The sequence below is a fragment of the Equus przewalskii genome, chromosome 6 (genome assembly GCF_037783145.1).
Source record: "Equus przewalskii isolate Varuska chromosome 6, EquPr2, whole genome shotgun sequence".
In the NCBI taxonomy this organism is placed as follows: domain Eukaryota; kingdom Metazoa; phylum Chordata; class Mammalia; order Perissodactyla; family Equidae; genus Equus; species Equus przewalskii.
This window is the reverse complement of record NC_091836.1, coordinates 65,558,067-65,571,956: the sequence shown is the minus strand read 5'-3', so window position 1 is coordinate 65,571,956 and position 13,890 is coordinate 65,558,067. Positions and strand designations below refer to the sequence as shown.

Here is a 13,890-nt window from a genome sequence, read left to right as displayed (position 1 = left end):
TATTGAGATAATGGTAGATTCACATGCAGTTGTAAGAAATAATGCAGAGAGATCCCCTATATGCTTTACCCAGTTTCTAGAATGGTAACATTTTGCAAAAGTATAATATACTGTCACAACCAGGATATTGATACTGACACCAGTATCCACCAATCTTACTCAGATTTCCCCAGTTCTGCTTGTATTCATTCGTGGATGCGTGTGTTGAGTTCTACACAGTTTTGCCACCTGTAAAGATCTGTGTATCCACCATCACAGTGAAGCCACTGAGAGAATGCCTTCTCTGCAAGAATGGCTTGTGTTGCCCTTTCATAACCATGCCTGCTCCCCTCCACCCCTAGCCCTGTTCCTAAACCCAGTCAACTACTACCCTGACCTCCACATTTAAATTTCTGTCATTTGGAAAATGTTCTATCAATGGAATTGTATAGAATGTAATCTTTTGGGATTGGCTTTTTCTTTTTTTGCACAGAATAATTCCCTGGAGATTCATCCAAGTTGTTGTGGGTATCAGCAGTTCATCCCTTTTCATGGCAGAGTAGTATTCCATGGTATGAATGTACCAGAGTTTGTTTCATCATTCACTTTTTGAAATACATCTGGACCAATTCCTGTTTTGGGCTATTAGAATATCCACAATGTTTTAACTCTTCAATTGGGTGGTGGGTATTTGGATTTTTATTGTATTATTTATTCTACTTTTTGATGCAAAGAATATTTCATAATTAATAAAAAGGAAGGAAGGAAGGAAGAAAGAGATACCAGTAATGCTGGTCCACCCTTGTGCAGCCCCTGTGCTAAAGAGAGGGCTGTCAGAATCCGGGGTGACAACTGAGGCCAAGGGTCTGGGCCCCTGGCAGTTCTGGTGTTCAGGAAGCAGATCTCAGACACCTACTTGCTTCGAGGTCCTAAGTCTTGTGGGCACAAGGAAGCCTGTCCAAGTCCTTCAGCCTGGGCAGAGGTGGGGCAGGGGTGGGGAGAGCGGGTAAGTGTCAGAGGAATCCCCCCATCTGGTTGCAGAGCCCTTTCTCCGGCCTGGGTGTGTGGATGGGCTGCCCTCAAACGGGAAGATCACAAACAAGGCAGAAGAAAAGAGGTTAGTGCTCAAGGTAGAAGAATGAAATCTGGCATCTCCCGAAGGCCCCTGAGAAAAGTCCAGAATTGCAGCAAAGTGGCTGCCTGAACGGTACTAGAATGGAGAATGCCATTGGAAGGAAACAGAAACCCTGGGAACTTTCTTGCGACTTGAGGTTAAAGCGGTTTGGGAGTTTTGTTTCCAGGGGGTGGAGAAGGAGGCCCTGCTGCTCTCTGTTTCTGCCAGGTGCAGGAGAGACAGGGGTAGGCCTGGCTTCCAGGGAGCCTCCCACACCCCTGCCCAGGTAGCTTCCGCCTTCTTTGCCTAAATCCCTGCAAACATCAATTATAAATTTCTTAGGCCCGGGCCGAGTGTGGGGCAGTGACAGATTCTTGCTACAAACATCCCCTAGGGGCTGCCTGGTGCTCAGACATCCTCCCCTCAAGAGGCCCCAGGTGGGACATTCAGAAAATCACCTTCCAGGTGGTCTGGGAGAACGAAGAGGATTTTGACAGGTTCAAACTATCCAAAGGGCTCCCCACTCCGAGGGAGAGCATTTGTAAAGGCCCAGGGGCCTGGAAATGCTATGATCACAGCTACTACCCTTGCTGCTAATAATAATAACACCATGACTTACACTGATGGAGAGCGCTCACTCAGGGCCAGGTGTGGTGCCAAGAGCTTGCGGTGTATCATCTCACTTGATCCTAACGACAGCAAATGATTGTCATGTCCCTTCTCCACACGAAGTTACAGAGGCACAGGGTGTTAAGAAACTTGCTCCGTGACACACCTTGGAAGTAGGAGAGTCAGGATTTGAACCCAGAGCCTGAGCTCCTTGCTGTTTAGGACAGACTCTTCTGAGGACAGGGATGATACACAGCCTTCTATGATACAATGAGAAGTCTGGGCTGCCTCTGCAGGGCAAGAGCAAGTCACAGAATCACAAGTAAGCACACCCCTGTTTCAGGGACGCTATCTTGGAGGCCGTCTGGAGTTCCCTCCTCAACGTCTCTGAAGGCCCAACTCCTTTGTTGTATGCTTTTCTTCTGAACTTCCTCCTTATTTCACATGTTAACATCTCAGCGAACTACTCTGAAGCTTGTTCTGGAGGATCAGGCAGCACCCTTTCCATAACTGCAGACACTGGTGAGGTTGCTAAACCAGCACAGGAAGCCTCGTCTCTGCAGAGTGTTCCAGACCACGAAACTCCTCATGGCCCACCTCTGCTCCATCTCCGCACTCTGACCCTCCCCTGGGCATGGCTGGATCAGAACCCACCCCGTGGCCTCCAGGACAAGACACAAGCACCACGAAGCCTAAGGGCCAGTAGTTCTCTGAAACCTGGATGCTGTGTTCTTTGCGGTTCCCCAGATTTTTCCCACTGCTCTGGGCCCATGAGGCTGTCCAGGGCCCCTCTCCACTCTCTGAGACATCCCCACACAATGGAGGGGGAGAAGGTGGCCTTTGTAGTCAGTGGGTTCTAGGTTCAAGATCTGCCACCTGCCACCTGTGTGAGCTACAGAAAGCTCTCCGGCTCCTTGGGCCTAGGTTGCGAGGAGGTTGGGTGAAAAGACCTCAAAGGTTCCTCCAGCCTTGCAACTCCTCCTGGAGAACCCGCAGTGCCCAGGCCGAGCAGACGCTCATCTCTGAGATGGTAACAACTCCCACTGCTGCAACGGGCCGTTGTGAAGATCAACGAGAGAACACACAGGAAAACACTGGCCAACCGCAACATGCTTTACAGGGCGAGAGCTTCTGTTATTACGTTATAACCTAGTTTCTCTGCAGTGCCTCCCGACTCCCTGTCTTGTTGTGTGCGTGTGTTTCCTTTGGTGGCTGGGAGAAGAGTGAGAAGCGGGCATGGGAGGCTGGGGGACGGGGAGAGAGCTGCAGGGCATTTCTCAGCCCACGTTTGGATGTGCTGGCCCGCGCCCTGACACGTTCTGAGCAGGGATAATGAACTGGCTCAGACACTGCTCATCGCCGCAGACAGGCCTCGCGGGGGAAACAGCAGGAGCCAGAAAGGAGGCCCCTCTGCCGGCTGGCAGAGCCCGGCGCCCTCCCCCGCCTGCAGGCTGGGGCACTGCCTCCTGCGTGTCAGAGATATGGAGACAGGTGACCCAGCAGTCACATCTAACTTGGACAGGCCAAGACAGGAGTCGGGTGGCAGCAGGGTTGGGAGGACGGCTCTGACAGGGTCAGGAAGAGGGGGACAGCCATGCTCGCTGCTGGAAAAGAAGGCTTTTATTGGGATTCAGAATTGAACCAGCTTCAGACCTTGCCCTCGGGAAGATCCCGTAAGGTAGGAGTAGAGCTGAGCCTGGGGTTGGAAGTTGGGCAGGGTGAGCCGCTGCCATCTCTGCCTCTGCCACTGAGTCTCTTGGACAATGCCCTCACTTCTCTCGGCCTCGGTTTCCTCATCTATAAAATGGGGACGATAATTACAATAATAGTTGAGTTGCTGTTAATAAGTGAGACAGCACAGTAATTGTAATGCATTATTTAATAATAATGTTAGTTATAATTATTAGGGGGAAGAAAGTTAATTAATCATTCAACACACATGTCATGAGCCTGTTCCGTGCCAGGCATCATTCAGGAATTCTCACCTGTGCAGGCCTCACGGGGCACTAGTGTGGATGTTGACAGAGGGAAGTATGGAGTTTTGGGGAGACAAAGAAGGGCCACCCACCTTCCTTTCACAACTCTCCCTACGTCCTCCCCACCTCCACAGGTTACTCCTTTCTGTTCACACCCCGATTCTGTTCTGCCTGGTCCTGGGTCAACAGTTTCTTCCTTAAATGATGGTGCCGAGGGCAGGAGCTTGAGTCGAGCCCCCAAATTAACTAGCAACCCCTGGGAAAATCCCAAACTCTCTCCCCAGAAAAGACAATCACTAAGAAGCTTTTTCTAAATTATTTTTCTTTCTTTCTTTCTTTCTTTTTTTTTTGGTGAGGAAAATTGCCCCTGAACTAACATCCATGCCATTCTTCCTCTGTTTTGTATATGGGATGCCACCATAGCATGGCTTGATGAGTGGTGTGTAGATCTCTGCCCAGGATCCAAACCCGTGAACCCCAGGCCACTGAAGCAGAGCATGCAAACTTAACCGCTACACCACTGGGCCAGCTCATCACTAAGAAGCTTTATCGCCACCTGGATGTCTCAGCTTCCCTGACATGAAGTGCTCCAAACAGACTGAATATGAACTGTGTGTCTGAAGGAAGAACCAGGAAATGTTGTCTTTGATAACTCAGATGGATCACCCAATCCCTTAGATAATTCCAGGAGCTCCGGGGACATTGTGCACTCACGTGGTCCCCAAGAGTGGCATCCTGTTCATGGCCTGCAGCCTCCTTCATCAGCCTTGCCCCCTCTCGTGAACGTGTGTTGGGCTGGATGGGGGTAGGGAACTCACTCCTCCTAACACTTACTAAGTACCTGCTAAGTGCCAGGGGAGTTACATGTATGATTTCATTTAACCCTCAGAACCACCTTGTGAGGGGAGGGGTTATTATCCCATTTTACAGAGAAGGAAACTGAGGCAGAGAGAAATTAACTAGTCCATCCAAGGTCATACAGGTTGTTAAGTGACGGAGGCAGCATTTGAACTTAGGGGTGTGCGGCTCCAGCACTATGGCTCATTCACTTACACCAGTGGTTCTCAGTCTTTCTGTTCATTATAACCCCCCCACACCCCCACCAAGGAGCCTTCATAGACATTATTTTTTCCAAATCCCTCCCCCGCTATGAAATTTTAATGCCGTAGATGAACTGTACATCTGTTTATGTCCTGTGGCCCTTTGGAGGGTCACACAGCATCATAATAACTAAGAGTTTTTCACCCCTAGCCCCCCGAGAACCAATTTCGCCCCCTTGGGGATAATAGTGCCCCTGATGAGAATGCATAAATTATACCAGTGTTTCTCAAAGTGTTGCCCCCGCAGTGGAGGGAGGCAATGCTTACCCACAGACCAAGACCAGGAAAGGAAAATCAGCAGGACCATGTCTCCTCAAGTGGAGTGTTCATGTTTTCTGTTGAGGGACTGGCGATTCGTGGGATTTTGTTTCTAGATTTGCTATATGCTCAGTAATACTTTAGATTTACTTGCCACTTCCTATGGGATGCCTGCCTAGACACCCCGACCTGAGGCTAGCTTAGCCCCCTTCCACCTGCAGTTTTGTTCTGGCAAAACCGTGATCAGATTCCATGGTCACTGTCCATCTAAATGTCCTTGTACACAAGACGAAGGACCGTGGCTTGTCCATCTCTGCATCCCAAAGCCTAACATGGCCACAGAATGTAGCAGGTGCTCAAACATCTTTGTGGAATGAATAAACTGATGGGCACATGAACTTTAGATTGCTCATGCTGCCTCTGCTGCACCTGGCTAGTGCTTTAGCAAGGACCACATCGGGGATGGCCAGATCATAGCAATAGTGTGTAGGCATGCCTTCAGAATGTGGTACCTTCTGGGCACCTTTCACAAAACCAGAGCTTTCATTTGACAACATCTATAGGCAATGTTTTTGGTCAAGGCCACTGTGGGGCTGAGATGAGCACAGGATGAGATCTCAGAAGAGTGAGGGTGATGACACTGAGAGACGGACTTGGCCTATGGTATGAAAACTTCCCCTTGCTTCTCTTGGCATACTTCATAGACCTTTGAGCAAAAATACAATAAACTGTCAACCAGTAATAACCAGAGAAATCCTAGCTGATGAAGTCTCATGTTGACACCAGAGAAGGACAGTGGTGAGCACTTCAGACTTCTGTTTCCAGCAATATGGCTGCCTACTCACCCTAAGGAATTCCTCTAAGGCAGGGCATGAAAAAATACTAAATTAAACACAAACAAATTTATTTTTAAATATAGACTGAGCTGTCAAGAAAGAGAAGGAAATCCTCAGAGGTCAAAATAACCACAAGACAGCATGATTCCATACAGGTTGCCAAGCACTGAGTGGGCGATAGGCCTGGGGGACCCTGCCAGTCCTTGATGGTCTGGGGCTTGTAGCTTTAAAGGACCAATGAAAGGACCAAAGCAAGGTCCTTCAAAATATGGAAGTCAAACCGAGATCCCCACTTAAGGCAGGACTCCACATTTACTCCTCGGTGAAAGGGTGAATCAGAAAAAGGCAACAAAATCCCACCCCACAGAAGGAGACAGTAGGGAAGCTTGACTCTGGGGCTGGGCAGAGAAGGAGGAAAAACAGAAAGAGGCTCCTCTGAGAATCCCCAATCACAAAATGGCCCTCACATGGGTCTGGAACTTGACCACATATTACCGTGAGGCCAGAAAAATAGTCCCAAGTCCAAGCCGAGCGTTTAATTTAAAGTAACTCCAAGTTGGTGGTTCCTCCAGGCACCTGGCAGAAGCAAATGCAAGTCCTTTTTGGAGGAACGGATTTTCAACTCAGGCCTCAAAGGAGACCCACAAAGTTTTAAGTCATGAATCCACAATTTAACAAATCGCAGAACACACGAGGAAACAAGCCACCAAGAGCAAGAGACAGCAGAAGCAAGGAACAAATGAATCACACCTGTGAATCCTACGGGTACTGAAATGATCAGATTCAGAAAACAAAACAGGTGCGTACAATATTTAAAGAAATATATAAGGGTAAGTGAAAGTATAAACAAAGAACAGTCTATCAAAAAAGACCCAGCAGATTGAAAGATAAATAACTGAAACTTCTAGAGATGGAGGGCTGAGGTATGGGCTTCTGGAGACCATTGTTCTAAATATGGCTTGCAGTATCAGAATGAACCTTGGCTTTGGAATCAGAAAACTAAAATGCTGTGTGACTTGGGTCAGTCACTGCCTGTCTCTGGGCCTCAGTTTCTTCATTTGCAAATGAAGGGGTGGAGCTAGATTACCTCATAAGTCCAACTCTATAAACCGCTCACATTTATTGAGCACCTGTTTTTTCGTGCTACCCCTGATTATCAGTACTTTACATAATTTTTAATCCTTGCATAGCCCATTGAGGTATGGGCTCCTACGATATCCATTTTACATAGTAGGAAACTGAAGCAGAGAGAGACTGAGGAACTTGTCCAGAGTCCAGGGCTGGTGAGCCAGGCTGAGACTCCATTGGTCCGAATCCAAAGCCTCCTCTCTTCCTCTGCACTATCTATCCTTCTAACACGCTTAGCTCTTAACATCTGGGAGTCCAGCTCTAGGATTCTCTGATTCACCAGAAGTCTCCCATAGCAAGGGACAGCTCAATGGCTGGGACAGCTCAATGGCCAGCACAGGCTGTTAACAGCCACTCCAGTGGGGTGGCAAGAACACCATGAAGTTAGTTATCAATAACCAAATATTATTAAGTACATTCTATGAGCAAGGCCTGTGCTTATCTTAGACCAGAGCTATTACGACAGAGCAGCAAGCAGTGACAGATTGCCTGGGCTTGCCTTCTGAATATGCAGGTTTGGGAAACTTTTCATTCTGAAAGCACTTCTCTGTGCCTTGGTTTCCTCATGTGTAAAATGGGGATGATAATGGTACCTAAGATCGCTGGGTTGTTGTAAGGATTAAATAAGCTAATACAAGTCAGGCGTGCAGGGAGTATGCCACAAATGGTAGTTCTTGCTGCCGCTGTTGTTCTTGTGATTATTTTCAGCCTAGTGGGAAGAAGTTGGGCTTTGCACAGCCCACCTTGATTCCATGCCAGGCTCCCCCACTTCCCAGCTGTGTGACTTATAGTCATTGACCCTCTCTGAGGCTCCATGGCCCCATCTGTGAATCAGAAATAACAATGCTTACTTCACCGGTAGTTGTGAGGGTTAAATGGACTGTGAAATGCCTAGCGCAGTGGCTGACATATAATAGGTACTCAACAAATGTCTGTTCTCGCCCCTGGAGTGTTTTCTGCACACTCGGCTTTTCCACCATGGTTAGAATCCAAAGAGGCAAAGAATTCTCTGCTCACAGATGTTGACTCACTGTTCTTTTCCACAAAGGGAGCTTTAACAAAAGCAGTGGAGGGTGGAAGATGTCTTAATGCATCCATTTCACAGCAGGCAAGTCAAGGCAATACAGTGGTAGCGGTCCACAGCCTTGGAAACAAGCCTTCAGGCCACGACCTTGGCTGCTATGGCTAAACTGGCCTCCAAGACGTGCAGCTGAAGATGCAATTAGCAACAGGAAGCAAGCCCTACTATTATGAGGATTTGGTCATTGATTCCACCAAAGATAATGACACTGACCTTCCCATTTGGAAATAAACGAGGTATTCAGCTTGTAAATGGCTCTGCGATCATTCTGCGCACCAAGAACTGGGCAGCAGCATCACCTGGGGGACGGGGGACAGGTAAATAAGGGTTATATTAAAGGGGTTTCAGAAGGGCAGTGACATCTCCAGCAGTGGCCACGTCACTCTGCCAATCCCAACCCTGGCAGGCCTCAGGGAAGGGCAGGATTCCACATTGGCCTTCCCAAAGCATAGCAGGCCAGGACCGGAAGTGGTTCCCTCACAAAGATTGCTTTTTTGAGCAAACAGGGAACTCTGGGATTTCAAGCTCAATCTGCGGCACCTTTTGGATTTCATCTTAGGTCAACTGCTCCCTCCACTTCCTTCCTAAGACCATCCATGTGTTCACTTGGTCCAAGAACACTGAGTAAGCAGATACTGTGCACTGATGATAATGGTGGCACGGTGGGGTGGTGGGCATTCCAGGTGCTCTATGTGAAGAACAAAGGTGCAGACTCAAGGAGGGGAAGGGGACCTCGGAGGATAGACAGATGGTCTGGGAAGAAAAAGCCTGAAACCAGCACAAGGGTATCAGTGGCCATGGCAGCACAGCTTGGACTCTGGAACCTCACAAATTGGAGCCTGGCGCCCTCTGGGACCAGACTCAGCATTTTCTCTCCACGTGGAGCACAGTGTGGTGGTCCCAAACAGACCTGGCTTCAAACACCAGCTGCACCATGTACTAGCACATATATGTCACTGAGCAAGACATCTCTCTGTGTCTCAGTTTGATGGCTGGAAAATGAGGATTCTCCTATCTCATAGAGCCAGAAACACACAGGTTTTCATAATGAGGATAAAACATGCAATGTGCCTCACACAGACACTAACCCAGAGTAAGAGTTCAATAAATGACCATTTATTCTTGCGTCACTGACATAATTGGCACCATATGTGACAATACAGTCTTAGCCTCATAAGCCTTGTTTGCCTTACTCAATATTTATTTAAGAACTAAGCTCTGCCGTTTAGGATTATTTCTCCAACCTGACCCTGAGAAAAATAATTTCTCTGTTCCAAGCCCTTTGACCTCCCAAGTTCCCATCAACAACCAGGATGGACAGTTCTGGCAGGGCCTGACCACTCACTAGTCTCTGAGTCACTAATAGCTCTAGTTAATAGTAACTCAGGGGTAATAGCTCGATGTGGCCATGTCTTCTATGAAAAGTAAGTGATACACAAGTGGAGATTAGGGGGCCGGCCCCGTAGCGCAGTGGTTAAGTGTGCATGTTCCATGTTGTCGGCCCGGGGTTCGCCGGTTCAGATCCTGTGTGCGGACATGGCACCGCTTGGCAAGCCATGCTGTGGTAGATGTCCCACATATAAAGTAGAGGAAGATGGGCACGGCTGTTAGCTCAGGGCCAGTCTTCCTCAGCAAAAAGAGGAGGATTGGCAGCAGGTGTTAGCTCAGGGCTAATCTTCCTCAAAAAAAAAAAAAAAAAAAAGTGGAGATTATTGATGATGTGCTGTGTGCAGGGAAGCTGCCATGGTAGACTCCAAAAGGGAGGGACAAAGAAGCATAACTGGTGTTCCTGGTCAACCTTCCAAGAGTTAAAAAGTGTATTTGGAAAGATACAGTAGAAACATTTTTAAAAGAGCAGTACATAGCAGTAAACACTCTAGGTCAAACAAATGGGGCCAAGTCCATGTGGATAGTGGGAAAAGCAATCATGGGCTTTGAAGAGGCTGACGCGTTTTGAGTCCCAGTTCTGCCATGTACTAGCAAGCTATCCTGGGGTGGGAGGGGGTTCCTCAGTTTATTGATCTGTAAAATAGGGAAAATACCACCTAAATGTCACGACAATTAGAAAACATAGTGAGTGCTCAATTCGCTGTTAGTTTCTTTCCTTCTTCTTTCCCTATTTCCCCTTGTCTTCTAGGTAACTGATATTACTTTATTTGTTAGGGAATTAGAATTAGTAGTGGATGAATTTTATGTGCCTATTGGTGACCATAGTCCTCTGTACATACAAATTTATATCCCATCAAGTAGATCCTTGTGCAAAAGCTTCCAGTGGCTTCTCACTTCTTTCTTTGTTGTTTTGTGAGGAAGATGGGCCCTGAGCTAATACGTGTTGTCAATCTTCCTCTTTTTGCTTGAGGAAGGTTGTTGCTGAGCTAACATCTGTGCCAATCTTCCTCTATTTTATGTGGGATGCTGCCATAGCATGGCTTGACGAGCAGTGTTGGGTCCACGCCCAGGATCTGAACCTGCAAACCCCAGGCCCCCAGTGCAGAACGCACAAACTTAACCACTACGCCACAGGGCTGGCCTGGCTTCTCACTTTTTTTTTTTCAGGAAGATTAGCCCTGAGCTAACTGCTGCCAATCCTCCCCTTTTTGCTGAGGAAGACTGGCCCTGAGCTAACATCCATGCCCATCTTCCTCCACTTTATATGTGGGATGCCTACCACAGCATGGTGTGCCAAGCAGTGCCATGTCCACACCTGGGATCCGAACCGGCAAACCCTGGGCCACCGAAGCGGAATGTGAGCACTTAACCGGTGCGCCACCGGGCTGGCCCTATCACTTCTTAAACAAGAATAACAAAGTCCCCGCTCCTCCACCTGGCATGACAAGCCTTCCTGCATCAGTAAGCTTCAATGTCCCAACCACTCTCCTGCTGCAACGCTCAGCCGAGTGGTACCCACGTGGCTGCTGGGTGTGGAGGAGGGCTTACCTCAGCCTTGAGGATGTTAAGGACGGTAAGAAAAGCTTTTCAGAGGCAGTTACATTTAAATTGAACCTTAAAGAAGGACAAGGATTTTGCCAAGTAGACCAAGATGGGAGACAGCATTCTGGGCCAAAAGAATATTCTGTGCAAAGACCTGGGGCCTCCCCAGGACAGCCAGGCCTCATTCCAGGAGAATTCTCATCCTTTCTCCACTAAGACTGTATCACTTCCCCTTCTCTCTTTTCTAGATACACAGCTGACTTCTTCCCGACTCCCTGCTGAACTCTGTAGCAAGGATCTTGCCTCCTGCAACCAGTTTTCAAAGTGTGGCCCAGGGACCCCTGCGTGTCCCCAAGCCCCTTTCAGAAAGTCTGTGAGATCAAAAATATTTATATAACGCTATGCCGTTATTTGCCCTTTTCATCCTTATTCTCTTATGAATATACAGTGGAATTTTCCAGATTGAAAACAGAAGCAGATATATCTTCTATTAAGCCAAATATTAAAGAGATTTGCCAAAACGTAAAGCAATGTCACCTCATACATTTTTGTTTGCTTTGGAAAAGTCATTTTTCATAAAAATGTGTTATTTATGTTAACACAAGGTTTTGTTATTATTATTTTAAATAATCCATAAACAACAATTTCAACATTTTTTTCAGGGCTAATTACTAGTATGACAAATTTTGATAGATATAATTCACATAAATAAAAACTCTTGGGGGTCCTCAGTAATTTTGAAGGGTAAACCAGGGTCCAAAGCCAGAGAGTTCGAGAACCACTGCTTTAGGGCATACGATGAAGACGGTAGGCAGGGCAAAGTGCGTCATCCACCTTGGGGAACTTCTCAAGTGGCAATTTATGCCCATTACTGGGAAAAGGGCCCACAGGCAATCTGTCCCTAGCTGGACCTTTCTGTCTTGTCCATCCCCGCCCCCCCCCCCCCCTTCCTGTCTTCAGGCCCCCTCTCTCTCTTAGCTGTAACCTCTTCAGGGCTCAGGGAGGTGTGTGGTCAGGAGGTTTTGGTGTCAGAAAGCCAAACAAATGACTCAGTGTCTCTGATTTGCATTTCCTAGATGGCTAAAAAGGTTGAACATTTTTTTATGGGCTTATTGGCCATTTCTGTATTTTATTTGGAGAAACATCTATTCAAACTCTTTGCCCATTTTAGAATAAGGCTGTTTGTCCTTTTAGTGCTGAGTTGTAAGCGTTCTTTGTATAGTCTGGCTACAAATTCCTTATCAGATCTATGATTTGCAAATTTTTTTTCCATCTCATGGTTGTCTTTTCACTTTCTTTTTGGTGTCTTTTGAAACACAAAAGTTTTTAATTTTGATAATGTCCAATTAATGTATTTTATATGCTTCCCCCCTTTTGTATGCACTAAACCATTGCCTCATCTAAGGTCATGAACAATTATGTGTATGTTTACTTCTAAGGCTTTATAGTTTTAGCTCTTAGATTCAGGTCAGTGATCCATTTTGAGTTAATTTTTGTATATGGTATAAGGAAGGGGTCCGACTTCATGCTTTCGCATGTGGATCTCCAGTCTCTCAGCACCATTTGCTGAAGAGATGACTCAGTGTCTGAGCTTTAGTCACCTCATCTCTAAAATGAGATTTAAAAGACCACTTTGCAGGGTACTATGAGCATTCAAGGAGATAGACGGAAAAAAGGGCCCTATGGAGGGGTCCCTGACACCAGCAGACAGTTAATGCCTCTAACCGAAGGGACAATGGATTCGAAAGTGCTCCGAAACACTGGTCATCCTTACTATAATTGGACCACAGCTTGTCCGTCCCTAGAGGTCTTTGGCATCCATGGTCCCTCTGCTTGTCACAGAGCCCGTACCATCCTCAGGACACTCGTTTGCAACTCCTCTCCAGGGAACCCCTTTTCTGAGTGGCCCTGATGACCTTTTTCTTCTCCCCTTCTCTTTTATCTTTCTTATTTTGTACCACAAGTTTTGCATTCAGTGCTCTTGGTATTAATAAATAATTAAAAACGGTTAACCCACTCAAATCTTTTCTGGAACGTTGGTGGGAAGGGATGAATGAACGAGTGGGTCAATCCATCAAAAGGCCCCTAATTTAAAGTCAGAAAAGTGAAGCCCCTGGAGCTATGCAGGCCAGCCCATGGGTAAGGCTCCTACCCTCCCTACCCCACTCCCACTCTGGAGAGATCCTTTTAAATCACATCTCCCTCCTCCATGGTGTTTGCAACACCTCCCGATTTAGTTTTCTCTCTGAATTTCATTAGTGTCCCATTTGCCTCTTCTTCCTGCTCTCTGAGGCAGGCGTTAAGCAGGAGGAGACTGAGCTGGCAACAAGGGCTCCTGCCTCCTGACTGGGGACACGCAGAGGAGCAGGAGGACTGGTACCCTGGGCTGCAATTCCAGATGCTGCTCTGTCCACTGGACTCAGGCCAGCAGACAGTAACTGGACCCTAACTGCATGCCAGGCCCTGGGGCTGAGAGATGAGGAGCTGTATTTGCCCTGGAAACTCCCAGGCTCCCGGGGATGGATGGTGCCTGCGCAAGACGCTCAGGACCTTCGCCCTCCTGCGCAGGCAGTGAGTGAGAAAGGGTGAGGGAGTGAGTGGGGGGAAAATCCAGGAAGAGGGGCTGGAGGGGTATGGACAGCAGAGCATAACAAGTAATGATATGGAATATGGTGCTCAGTTATTCGTTGTTCATTCGCTCATTCAATATCTAATAACTGAGGCCCTGCTCCGTGCCAGGCAGTGTTCCAGGCGGATGAACACCACCGGACCAGCGCAAAGTATGTCCCTGCCCTCGTGTAGCTTACATTCCAATGGAGGAAGACGGGAAATAGATAATTAAACTTGCAGAGTAATATTTAATGCGTCGGGTGGTGGT

At 47.5% G+C, this 13,890-nt stretch overlaps 1 protein-coding gene across 37 annotated transcripts in view; it reads right to left on the bottom strand.

Moving 5' to 3' along the window:
* Positions 1–13,890, bottom strand: part of TENM4 (teneurin transmembrane protein 4) — a 2,704,309-nt gene that overhangs the window by 513,019 nt on the left and 2,177,400 nt on the right. For 2 of the 37 annotated variants that reach the window (XM_070625767.1, XM_070625743.1), the window contains exon 4: positions 8,295–8,380. The exons of the other annotated variants lie outside the window; for them this stretch is intronic. The gene's annotated coding sequence lies outside the window, so the exon portion shown is untranslated. The remainder of the gene's footprint in view (positions 1–8,294; positions 8,381–13,890) is intronic. 37 annotated transcript variants of the gene reach the window in all.